The following is a 13,282-nucleotide window of genomic DNA, read 5'->3' on the forward strand; positions in this document are numbered from 1 at the left end:
CTCATCTAATGATAATGGTTGGAAATGGAATATTGGAGTCAGTAGTAACAATCTAAAGTTTTAGGTTTTCAACTAGCAAAGATGGTGTTAAAAAATTAATCATCGCCCACCGTGGGGCTCGAACCCACGACCACAAGGTTAAGAGCCTTGCGCTCTACCAACTGAGCTAGACGGGCTTATTAATATTAATTTCATTACTCATAAACTTACTCAAATACTTCTTTTATCCCATTTAACAATTTAACCTATTTCTTAAAATTTAGAAAAAAAGGATAAATAAGTCCTTAACTTTTTGATCTGCATATATTTAAGTCTTCAAGAATTTAAAAATATATTTAAGTCCCTGATCTTTCCAAAACTTAGACATATTGATCCCTCATATTCACTTGGGTCTGTCAGACTCAATGGAAAAATCAAATGTGACTCCCGTGTACTGACTTGGTTGGATGCACACGTGAGAGAGTTTTTAAAATTGGACAAATTAGATTTAGAGATCAATATGTCTAAATTTTGAAGAAGTCAGGAATTTAAATGCATTTTTAAATCTTCATGGATTTGAATGTCCGCAAACTAAAAAGTTAAGAATCAATTTGTCCTTTTCTCTAAAATTTAACTTTATCTTTTAGAATATTCTAAAAGATATCAAAGTTTTATAGTTTTATTTTAAAATTATAAATAAAATAGTCACCCAAAAAATTACTTTCCTTATATATTTAGTCAAAACCAATTAAATTACTTTCCTTATATATGAACAACATTTAAATGTATTTTTTCATCTTAACAAATCAATAGTTTTAGTCAACTAAAAAAACAAATAAATGCTTTATTGACTACTGACTATTATGTTTACACAAAAAATTGGTACTAAATTAATTACGAATATAAAATATATATTAAAATATAAAATATATATTAAAAATAATACAAACAATACACGTATTTATAATTTTATATACGAATATATAGTAACTAATTTATAATTTGTTTTTTGGGTGCACATACACAGCATTTTTATACCTTAATCTATAAAATGTTGATCATGTGTTTGATATCAAAGAAAGTTGAGAGAAAATATTTATTACATATTTCAGCTTTACCAAGCACATAAATATAACAGTAAATTAAAGATCGATGTGTTTCCTTAGAGTTTTACAAGTAGCATGATTGTTTTACCTAGTATCACATCTACTTTCTTGATTTATGATATTTATTCTGACCTTATCTTTTACAAATAAAATATAAGGATATTAAGTATAACATCATCAAGTAATTTTTTGATACATAGTAGATGTCTTTTCCCCTCTTATTTAGTTAAACATAATTCTCAAATATCTCATAAGTAAATGAAAGTATTATATTGTGAGAATTAGGATCCTCTCTCTTTTTAAATTTGGTTTAATTATTCTGTTAATTCCTACAATTTTATCAAATTTTTAATTATATCTTTATTTTTTTTAATTGAGTCGCTACATTGCTTTAAATTTTGAAATTAGATATTTTTTAATATAAAAAATATTAAAATTAATTGAATATTTTTCGTAAATTAAAGATATTTATAATTAAGTACCTAATTAAATCTTTGATCATATATTTTTTGGGAAAAATATTATGTTAATTTTAATATTTTTTATATGAAACAAACCTAATTATAAAATTGAAAGCAGTATATATAAAAATCCAATTAAAAAAAAATATAAGAACCTAATTATAAATTTAGTAAAATTATAAGAAGTAACAAAATAATTAAACTTTCAAATTCTCTTTAAAATATTAATATAACCCCCTCATATTCATTTTAGATCATGATGAAGAGAATCCTGATCGATATTTTGAATATTAAAATAATAATTTTTTGATTTTACTAAGTAATCGCATCTCATCACATTTAAAAATTAAAATTTGTAATAACCATATATCATTAATTTAAAACTACTTCAAAAAGTTTTATTTCATCATTTTTCCACTTGTTAGTAGTAACAAGAAAAACACAAAAACTGTGTTTATTATTACTAGGGATATTATTATAATAATAAAAATCTTAAACTCTAAACTCTAGTCGTGAATGAAACAGCAACAAGATAAGCCTTCACACTGGCCTCTTTGGTAATTCCTTTCTATACAGTATGCAGAGCAAACTTTATTATCTGGACACTTTCCATGTCTCTTACTGCAGACCTTCATTTCAGGCACTTCAGCCATTGTGCCACTTGTTGCTTCTGCAATAATAATTGGTAAAATTTAATTAAACCCAATGCCATTAGAATTTCCGTGCACATAGAAATCAAGGGGCTCTTTAACAAAAAATTAAATAACTTTATGAAAAAAATTATTTTCTCATGTTGAAAGAATATTTATTTGATTAAGCTTTGAAATGGGTTTTATTACCTGAAGCCAATAGCACAGCTATGAAAAGAATGCACAAAAAGATTTTTGGAGCCATTCTATGAAATCACCTTATATTATGAATACTATCTCATGTATTTTTTAGATTATTTATAGTGTCATGGAAACTAATTTCTACACGTTAGAATATATTAAGATTAATTAGTATTTATTAAAATTATTTAATATTTTTAAATATTTATTATAAAATATCACGTTTTTATTATTTCGATTTTCTTAACGTTTATAAAAATTTTTTTATATTCTACTATTTTACAAAACTAGGATAAACACAAATTTTTCCTTTATTGTTCTCGCTTATAATATATCTTTTGCTTTAATAAGAAGGACCCTTAAATAAGAAAGTTTTTAATATCATTGAGATAAATATTAAATTATTTAATATTTTGTTTGATTATAATTAATTATATTAATTATTTAATATAATTGAAATAAATAAATTAATTTTATTTTAAATTGTATTAATTTTCTGTCATATATATTTTTTGATTAATAATTTTTAAAAGTGTAATAATTAATTATTTATTTGATTTGATTAAAATAAATATTAAATTATTTAATATTATAGTTTATTATATTAACTATAACTAATCAATTATATTAATTATTTTATTTGATTAAAATAAATAAATTAATTTTGTTTTAATTTATATTAATTTTTTATCTTATGTATTTGATTAATATATTTTTTTATTTATTTAACTTATTTTATTGAACCAAACAGTTATAATTAGTTTATTATATCAATATTTAATTTAATTAATTTAAATATATATGTTAATTGATTCAATTTATTGTCACGTTAATATTTGACCTGTTATTTATCAAAAATTCTTATTTATTTCTTTCCATGATCTTAAATATTTTAATTTTAATTTCAGATTTTTATTCATTATTTATATATTTTTTATTTTAATATCAAATCTAATATTTCTATTAATATTTTTTATAATTTATTGTCTAATATTTATTATAATTTATTGTCTATAATTGTATTGACCGTGTATTATGGTTATTTATTACTCTAAAATAGCAACAATCAAGAGTAAATCTCAAAAAATATTTAAATAGATAGGATGGAAGAAATCCAACACTACAAGAAAATGTTTTTTCGACACCAAAATTAAAATTGACGGTTATTTCTGCCATGAATATTTTTCGACAATTTATCCTTAATATTGTTGAAAAAATTAATTAAAAATAAAATATTAAAATTGACGTTAATATTTTTATGATGGATCAACTTTTATCCTATTATCGTCACATTATCCATAACAAAAGTTGAAAATAACTTTTATTTTAAAATTGAAGAACATAACGTCTATTTTCGTGGGGCTTGGGGAGAGACAAAACTTACAGTTAACAAAAATTGGTAATTAAAAGATTAACGTAACTTACAGTTATAAAACTGAAGAATTAAACGAATTAGCGAATAAAAATTATTTCAATAATCATATAGAATCTTATCTCATATACTTTATTCCAATACTTCTTCATTCCAATTACTCTCTCTTTTCATTTATATAAAGTCATTAAAAAAAAGTGAATAATTATTCTAGACAATCTTAAATTTAAAAAATGAAAATTTATTTTAGATCAGATAGGGTAAGAAAATTTTAATTTTATAATAATTAAGCATATATCATATTGAAGCAAAAAATAAACTTCAATAATTTTTATTTCATTAATTCTCCCTTTGCTACAAACATAATGAGAAAAGCTCTTAAGTTAACCTATTATTATTATAGCAGCAGCAACCTACTGTGGCAATACACTGACCAATTTGGTAGTGATAATGTTTAGTACACAAAACACTGCATGATGAACTGTTACATTGTCCTTTGTAATCACAAAAACCCACATTTTCAATTCTATCCATTATGCCACTTGTTGCGTCTGCAATAATCAACATATTTGATAGATTAATATAGTATTTATTATTTAAATATATTTTATATTCATTCAGTTAAGTATAATAAGTCATATATTGATATTTAATTGTCTAAATGTTTGAAATGAGAAAGTTATGATATAGAATTAAAATTTTTTACCGAAAAAATCTAGAGTTAAGTTCTTGTTTAAAAAAAGTTTTTTGTTTAAGGTAATTAAAAAAATACAAAATTTATGTATTAAATAAATTAAATAAAAAGATTTTGTTTGAAAAGCATGTTAAATATAACTATTCATATAATCTTATCTAATAACTTAAATTTTTAGCATAAGTAATTTTATTACATATTCTAACAATAATAATATCTATAGCCCACTAGAATTTTCGTGTAACATCCAAATGTGATATGAACATAATAATATATTTGTATGGTTTTTTTTAATAAATAATTCAGAATAAGAAATCTACTATTTCTCTCATTTTAGGATGTATTGATTTTTTTAGAACTGAAAATTTTCTTTTATGTAAGTAAAAAGGTTAAGAGTAATTGATTTTATTAAAGTTATTCTAAAAATAATTTGGAATAGATAATTTAGATATTTTTATTGATTTTCTTGAAGAGAAAAGTTGAAACCAGCATGGTCTTTGTTATAAAATGTAATTTGACAAAAAAGAAAAGAAAAAGCTTTAAGAAAAATTTACTACCTGAAGTGGAAAGCAAAGCCACCAAAAGAATGCACAAAAAAAGCTTTAGAGTAATATTAGTAGCCATTCTACTAAACTCACTTTGTGTTCTCTTACTTTCTTTGAATGAATAATTGAATATGAATAATCAACTCTATTGATCAATTTATTTATAGGCTCCTGCAAAAATAAATTAAACCTAATATGATATTTAATTATGATGAGAATAATAAATAGGGTTTTGCTAATAAGGTGGATCTGGGGTTATAAATGCTGCTATCTCACATTATTGTTGACAAATTACTTACCTAATATATTATCCTCGAAACAAATATTAAAGATTTTTTATTTAAATATTGAGTTTTCAATCCTTTTAATTAAAATATAATACTTCTAGAAACATTTTATTAGATCAATTGATTTGACAATATATACATATATGATATTTTGTTGATCAAATAAACTATCAAAATAATATCTAAAAATTTATACCGCTGATAAATATAACACTTAAAGATATAAACGGTAAATAAATTCTCGAATAATTTAAAGACATGATAAAAATAATTAATAAATATTAGATTTTTATAAATGGTAAAAAATGTTTATATTTAACAAACATCTTATTCATCTGCATCTATTTTTTGTAAAAATATTTGAATAATTATTTAAAAAGTGTCTACAAAAAATGGAGCAAATTTTTATCTCTCCATTTTTTTATTTTTCTAAAAGACTTGGCTATTCATAATAAAAAATATTTTCAAAAAATTTATGGGACATAAATTTATCAAAATTTAAAAATAAAAATATTATTTTTCTCATCATATCTACAAAAAATTATATTAAAATCTGATCTCTTAAATTTTTTTTTTATCATATACACTTTAATATTTTGTCATTTTTATTATCATATTTATAAATCTTCTAGATGCATATTTATCATTAGTAACATTTTGTATTATTTTTGTTAGCGATGTAAATTTTTAAATATCATTTTGATAGCTTAACTTTTGTTGATCAGATGGATATAATAATTTTCTAGAACTAAATTATCTATCAAATAATTAAATCAATTTGATAAGTAGTGCGAGTTAAGTTAGTAATTATCAAATTAGTTACTCTGCTCCCCTGTTCTTAAGTCAGTTAATTAGTGGTTAGCTACACTTTCCCCTTTCTCTTTCTGTTAAACGGTTAGAGTCTGTTATGATGAGCTGGCTCAAATTGTTAGATTGGCCACTGCTCAGTATCATTATATAAGTCCGTAGCTTCTCTGCTGGATCAACCGATCAAGTTGAATCACACATTCACTCATCTTTTTCAATTCTGTTTTGTAATCTCTCTTTTCTGCTTTTCACGTTTTCACACTTAGCTTCCATTTCTTCAAGATTCTTAAGTCTCTGATATCCTTACATGGTATTAGAGCTTGGTTCTCATGGCAGCAATCAATAATCCAGCTTCGATGGTGAACTCAGCTCCAACGGCGAGTGCACCTAGATTCACATCAACTCGAATTTACATGAAGCTTGACGATGATAATTTTCTGCAATGGAAGGACCAGGTTGAAGCATTGATCGAAGGCAACGATTTACTGGATCACGTTATAGGATCAAGGATTCCACATAAACTTTTTGAAAATAGAGAAATCAACTCAGAATACCAGAGATGGAAGAAACAAGATGTACTGTTGAAATCTTGGCTGTTAGCCTCAATGACCAAGACATACACGACCAGAATGGTTGGATGCCTATACACCTATCAGATTTGGAACAGGTTAGAAAGTCACTTTGCCTCACAAATTAGAGCCAGAATAATTCAATTAAAAAATCAACTCAGCAGCATGAAAATAGGTATTTCAATTAATGAATATGTTCTTAAGATCAAAAGTAGAATTGATGCCTTAACCTCAGTGGGAGAGATAGTTAGTGAAAGTGAACACATAAATTCAATTCTCCATGGCCTAACCGAAGATTATGCACCTGTACTCACTTTAATTTTAACGAGATCTCAAGAAATTACAGTTGGTGAACTAGAAGCTGTATTGCTTGCACACGAGAGTATGCTTGAAATATTCAGAAAACCAGACTTAGATCAAGTGTTGCAGGCTAATGTTGCTTAGTCCAGTCACACAAGACAGTTCGAACAAGAAACATTTCACGCTAATTTTGTGCAAAGGGGAGGATTCAGACGAGGATTTCATGGTAGAGGTAGGTACCAGAATTTTAGAAACATAAGAAGTCTACAAGGCTATGGGAGGAGTCAATCAGCACAGCCAGATTATGAAAGAGGACAGCAGTTCTATGGCAGGAATTAGCCTGCACAATCAGATCATGAAAGAGCACAACAAGTGCAATTTTTCTCAAACAGGCGAAGAAACCAAAGCTATGAACGAATGCAGGAGAGGCCACAATGCCAACTATGCAACAAATATGGTAACATAGCTAGATTCTGTTGGTACAGATATGATGATGATGAAAGTGGAAAATACTCATAGCTTCAGTACATGCAGCCTCAATACAAAGGAGATTATGCAGAGAGACAGCAGCAAAGTGAGCAACCAAAGGCTAATTTCAAAAGTGTCCTGGCTAATCCTACAACCATCCAAGATCCAATTTGGTACCCTGACTCTGGGGCTACAGATCATATCACTGCTGACTCACAAGTGATGGCTGAAAAAGAAAATTATGCAGGCTCAGAACAAGTTGTTGTTGGTAATGGTACAGGTTTGGCTATAAATTGTGTTGGAAAAGCATATTTTAAAACTGATTTGAGTTCTAAACATCTGATAATGCAAAACTACTACTTGTGCCAGATAGATATAACTAAAAATCGGCTAAGTGTATATCAATTTTGTTGTGACAACAATGTTTTTTTCGAATTTCACTCTCATGGCTGTCTTGCCAAATACCAGGCCACTAAAGAAATCATTCTTCGTGGAGATGTGTTCAAAGGAATGTATAGACTCCTCAACTTTCGCCCACTTTACACACATTTTGCCCCCAACTGTTCAGTGGAGGCAGCAACAAATAAACATCAGCTTTGGCATGCTAGGCTTGGACATGCCTCAGCAGCTGTAGTCTCTAAAATCCTAAACCTATGTAATATTCAATCTTTATCAAATAAGTCAATTTGCAATCCATGTTGCATTGGCAAATCTCACACACTACCCTTTCCTGAATCTCAAACAGTCTATATCTAATGGAAACTACTACTTTGTTAATTTCATTGATGCATTTTCCAAATACACCTGGCTATATCTAATAAGAAGTAGAGCTCAATTAAAATAAGTTTTTTTTGCATCTTCAATGTATGGCTGAACTTCAACTAAATACTAAACTTAAATGTTCTCAAAGTGATAATGCAGTAGAATACCTCAGTCTTTCTAAGATGCTGCAGGAGCAAGGGGTGATCCACAGGTTTGCATGACTTCAAATACACCAGCAAAATGGCACTGCAGAACGTAAGCACATACACGTTATTGAAATAGGTCTGACTATGATGGCAGCAGCCTCATTGCCGATCAAATTTTAGGGAGAAGCCTTTACCACTACAGCTCAAATCATCAATCTTCTGCCAACCCAAATCTTAAATGGAGCCTCACCAGTTGAGAAATTGTTCAACAAGCAACCCAACTATGCTGACTTGAAGGTGTTTGGCTGCCTGTGCTTCCCACACATGAGACCCTATAACAAAAACAAGCTGCAATTTTGATCCTCAGCTTGTGTCTTCCTTGGATATGCCGCCAACCATAAGGGGTACAAAAACAAATGCTTAACAAGCTCAAGGAAAATAGTGATAAGTAGGAATGCCGTCTTTAATGAGGAAGAATTTACCTTCAAAGATCCAAATTCAGCCTTTAACAATGCCAACCTTTGAGCTCAAACCCCACCCTCACAGCAACTACCTCCATTACAAATTCTCCCAAAGCATATCATGCCTCAGCAGCCAACTGGCCTAGCTCCTACTCCTTCACCTACCTCAGTACCAATTGAACACCTTTCCCCAACCTTAGATCCCTAGCCTCAATCTTCACTCCCACAACACACAGCACCTTCTGACATCCCCACCGATACCAATTTCAGATCTGGAGATACTTCTACCCTGGACAGCTGCTCCTGAGTCCCAAACTCCTGCTCTCAACATTCACCCCATGGTAACAAAAAGCAAAACTGGGTCTCTCAAGCCAAGGGCCTTCCATGCATCGATAGAACTTAGAACAGTAAAGCAAGCCCTGACTGACTCAAACTGAAAGCAGGCCATGGATGCTGAGTTTGAGGCCTTGCAGTGAAACAACACATGGACACTTGTTCCCCTGCCTCCAGGCAGAGAGGCCATAGTCAGCAAATGGGTCTTCCGTCTCAAGTACAATGCGGATGGCAATCTTCAGAAGCACAAAGCCCGGCTTGTTGCTCAAGGATTTTCATAGCGGCCTAGATTTGATTTCACTAATAAAACCTATAGTCCAGTAGTGAAACCAACATCAATTCGCGTCATACTCTCCATAGTTCTAGCTCGGGGTTGGGTAATCAAGCAAGTATATGTGAACAATACTTTTCTTCATGGAGAGCTCACTGAGAATGTGTACATGAAGCAACCCCAGGGGTACAGCTTAAGTGACAGCAATCTGGTATGCAAGCTTAGAAAGGTAATTTATGGCCTGAAACAGGCACTAAGAGCATGGTACCATAAGCTCTCCTCAGCACTGTTGAAGCTTGGTTTCTCACCAACAAAATCTGACGTGTCTGTCTTTGTTCAGCAAGTAAAGTCCTCCCTCACATATGTCTTGATCTATGTTGATGATATCATTGTGATTGGGAACTGCCCTGCAATCCTCTCTGAAGTTACTCAAAAGCTGCATTCAACCTAAGGACATGGGAAAGTTGCACTACTTCTTGGAAATCCAAGTAACCAAAATGAATGATGGAGGGCTGATGTTATCCCAAGGCAAATATGTACAGGACTTACTGGCAAAAGTTGGCATGGAAAACTATAAACCATGTATCACACCTCTGCCCTCCACTCTCAAAATTCATGCTGTGGGAGGAGAAGAATTTGATGATCCTTCGCTGTATTGGTCTGTAGTCGCAGCCTTCAGTATCTGACTGTAATAAGACCAGATCTAGCCTACAGTGTACATAAAGTGGCTCAGTTCATGCAAAGCCCCTTAGTTGCTCACTGGAAGCTAGTTAAACGAATATTAAGATATGTCAGTGGCACAACTGACTATGGCTTGAAGATTCACAAAGACCCATCTTTGAAGATCACAGCATACTGTGACTCAGACTGGGCTGGAGACCCGAATGAGAAAAAATCAGTTGGAGGCTTTTGTGTATTTCTAGGAAGAAACCTAGTTTCCTGGCAATCAAAGAAGCAGGGTGTGGTGGCTAGATCGAGCACCGAGGCAGAGTACAGGTCACTTGCAGATTTAGTGGCAGAATTGATTTGGATCAAAGGCCTGATAGGTGAATTGAAATGGCCAGTCCAGGAACTACCTATGGCATACTGTGACAACCAAAGTGTTGTTCTCTTGGCAGCAAATTCAATACTACATTAAAAAATAAAGCATTTTGAAATAGACTTACATTTTGTGAGAGATAGTGTTACAAGTAAAGTAGTGCAAGTGAGTCACGTTTCCAGCTCAGTACAGATTGCAGATACATTCACCAAGGCTCTCCCCTCTTCAACCTTTACTCATCTCAGGGATAGATTAAAAGTGCAGAAATTGAAAAATTCAACAGCTTTATCCTGGCAGGAAAGTGATCAGGAATATAGAAAAGAAAAGTGTACAGGTCATGATAAGTAGTGTGAGTTCAGTTAGTAACTATCAAGTTATTTACTCTGCTCCTCTGTCCCTGAGTCAGTTAGTTAGTGGTTAGTTACACTTCCCCCTTTTTCTTTTTGTTAAACGGATAGAGTCTGTTATGATGAGCTAGCTCAAGTTGTTAGATTGGCCACTGCTCAGTCTCACTATATAAGTCTGTAACTTCTTTGTTGGATCAAGTTAAATCACACATTCATTCATCTTCAATTCTGTTTTGTAATCTCTCTTTTATGCTCTTCACGTTTTCACACTTAGCTTCCATTTCTTCAAGATTCTTAAGTCTCTGATATCCTTACACAATTGACTTTTATATATATAAAAAATGTTTTGATGACTTTGATATTTTTGTTTCTATATTTATCTAAATTTGAATTTAAAACACACCGATCGAAAATAAGAAATGATAAATTATCGGATTTTTTCCCAATAATATTATTTTCTATTTGTGCCTTGAATGTTTTGGAAACATTAGTTTTCTTCTTTCTATAAAAAAACTAAAATTAAAAGTAAAATAACTAATATAAAGGTATTTTTATTTCTATGTAAAATTGAATATTAGGATTTTGTTGAGATTTAAAGAACCAAAAACAATATATGTATTGTATTTTAAAATAATTATACAAAATACAAATGAACCTGTATGACAAATAGAAATGTATATGGATTGGGTCATACCAAATTTAATTAAATTCACATCCAATTCTAATATTTTATCGGGACCATTTTAAAGGCTCGAATTTGATTCTAAAAATTCAAAATATTATAATTAGTGTATGCAATTCTATAAATTTTATATTATAAATTAATAAATATTATCTTTAAAGATTAAAACAATCGATACTATATAAAATAAAAATATTAATTGAAATAAAAAAATTATAATCTTTTATTACTAATTTTACCATGAAGTATATATAGTTAGAGAGCACAATTTTCGACGATAATGTTAGAGAAATAATTTCTAAAATTATTTTATATAACATAATATTTATAATTTTATACACATAATATGTATAATTATATATTTATTACATCTAAAATTATATAATTCTTTAAACGATAATTAATAAATGTTAAATAAAATAATTTTTAATTGTTTTAGCTAATTTTTTAGAGTAAAGTATCGTTTTTGTCCTTAACGTTTGGGATAAGTCTCAAAGTTGTCCCTAATATTTCAATCGTCCTATTTAAACCCCTAACGTTTCAAAATTGACTCAATGTTGTCTTGCCATTAAGGATTCGTTAATAGAATTGACAGCGGGACAAAATTGAGACGATTTTAAAACGTTAAGGACAATAGGACGAAAACGTTGGGGAAAAAATGATACATAGAAATAAATTTTAATTTTATCCTTTAATAATATCAATTTTTTACTATACATAGTATTCAATTATTTTTAATCACATCTAAGTAAATTACACTTAATCATATTACTTTCATTTTAAATAAATTAATTTTTTTATAATTTTACTCTTAAAAATTTTTAGTTATCATAAAATGTTTGTAAAGTGACTAGTATATAAACTTTCAAAAAAGAAAAAAAAAAAAAAATATATATATATATATATATATATATATATATATATATATATATATATATATATATACAATAAAATATAAATTATACCTTTTGTCTCGAATGTATCAAAATTCTTTAAAATTATAAAAAAATTATTTAAAATGAAAGTAATGTGATTAAATGTAATTTATTTATATGTAATTAAAAAAATAATTAAATACTATGTATAGTAAAAAATTAATATTATTGAAAGATAAAATTAAATTAAAATTTATTTTTATGTATCGTTTTTGTCCCTAACATTTTTGTCCTATTTAAGTCTCTAACGTTTCAAAATCGTCTCAATTTTGTCCTGCCGTCAATTCTGTTAACGGATCCCTAACGGCAGAACATTAAGTCAATTTTAAAACGTTACACGTTAAGGACTTAAATAGGGCGATTGAAAGTTAGGGACACTTACCCAAACATTGGGAATAAAAACGATACTTTACTCTAATTTTTTATTATCCCAAACATTATAATTTTTATCCAGATCAACTTGAAGCATAACTCGAACTTAGGAATGGAAATGAGACTCCATGAGACGAATAACGAGTAACGATGACTATGGTGGCCTATTTATCTAGGCTGCATCTATGGTGGCCACATTGTTAGTGGCTAACGAGTAACGATGACTATGCGGTTTAACTGGCCAATGAAATGATGATGTGTGGATTGTGTATTTGGAAGTTTAACTTAATAAGTTTAAGAAAGTAAGCGCGGTAACAAAATTCAGTTTAAGAAAACGTAAATTCTGTAATGGTCTATGAGATTCATGCAATTATTTAAAATGGTTCTTGAGATCCAAATTTTCTATGCTGGTATTTTAAATAGAGCTCTGGACACCGTTGTGATTCTTGTGTTATTTTTGACATTGATTGGTCCCTCTTCCATTTTATAACCCTAATTCTAAATTTACAGAACATA

The 13,282-nt window shown here is 29.0% G+C and overlaps 1 non-coding gene across 1 annotated transcript; it reads right to left on the reverse strand.

Moving 5' to 3' along the window:
* Positions 1 to 103: 103 nt before the first annotated feature.
* Positions 104 to 176, reverse strand: TRNAK-CUU (transfer RNA lysine (anticodon CUU)). The gene has a single exon. It is a non-coding gene; the product is annotated as a tRNA-Lys (tRNA).
* Between the last annotated feature and the right edge of the window lie 13,106 nt (positions 177 to 13,282).

This window comes from Arachis stenosperma, chromosome 2, assembly GCF_014773155.1.
Source record: "Arachis stenosperma cultivar V10309 chromosome 2, arast.V10309.gnm1.PFL2, whole genome shotgun sequence".
NCBI classification, from domain to species: Eukaryota; Viridiplantae; Streptophyta; class Magnoliopsida; order Fabales; family Fabaceae; genus Arachis; species Arachis stenosperma.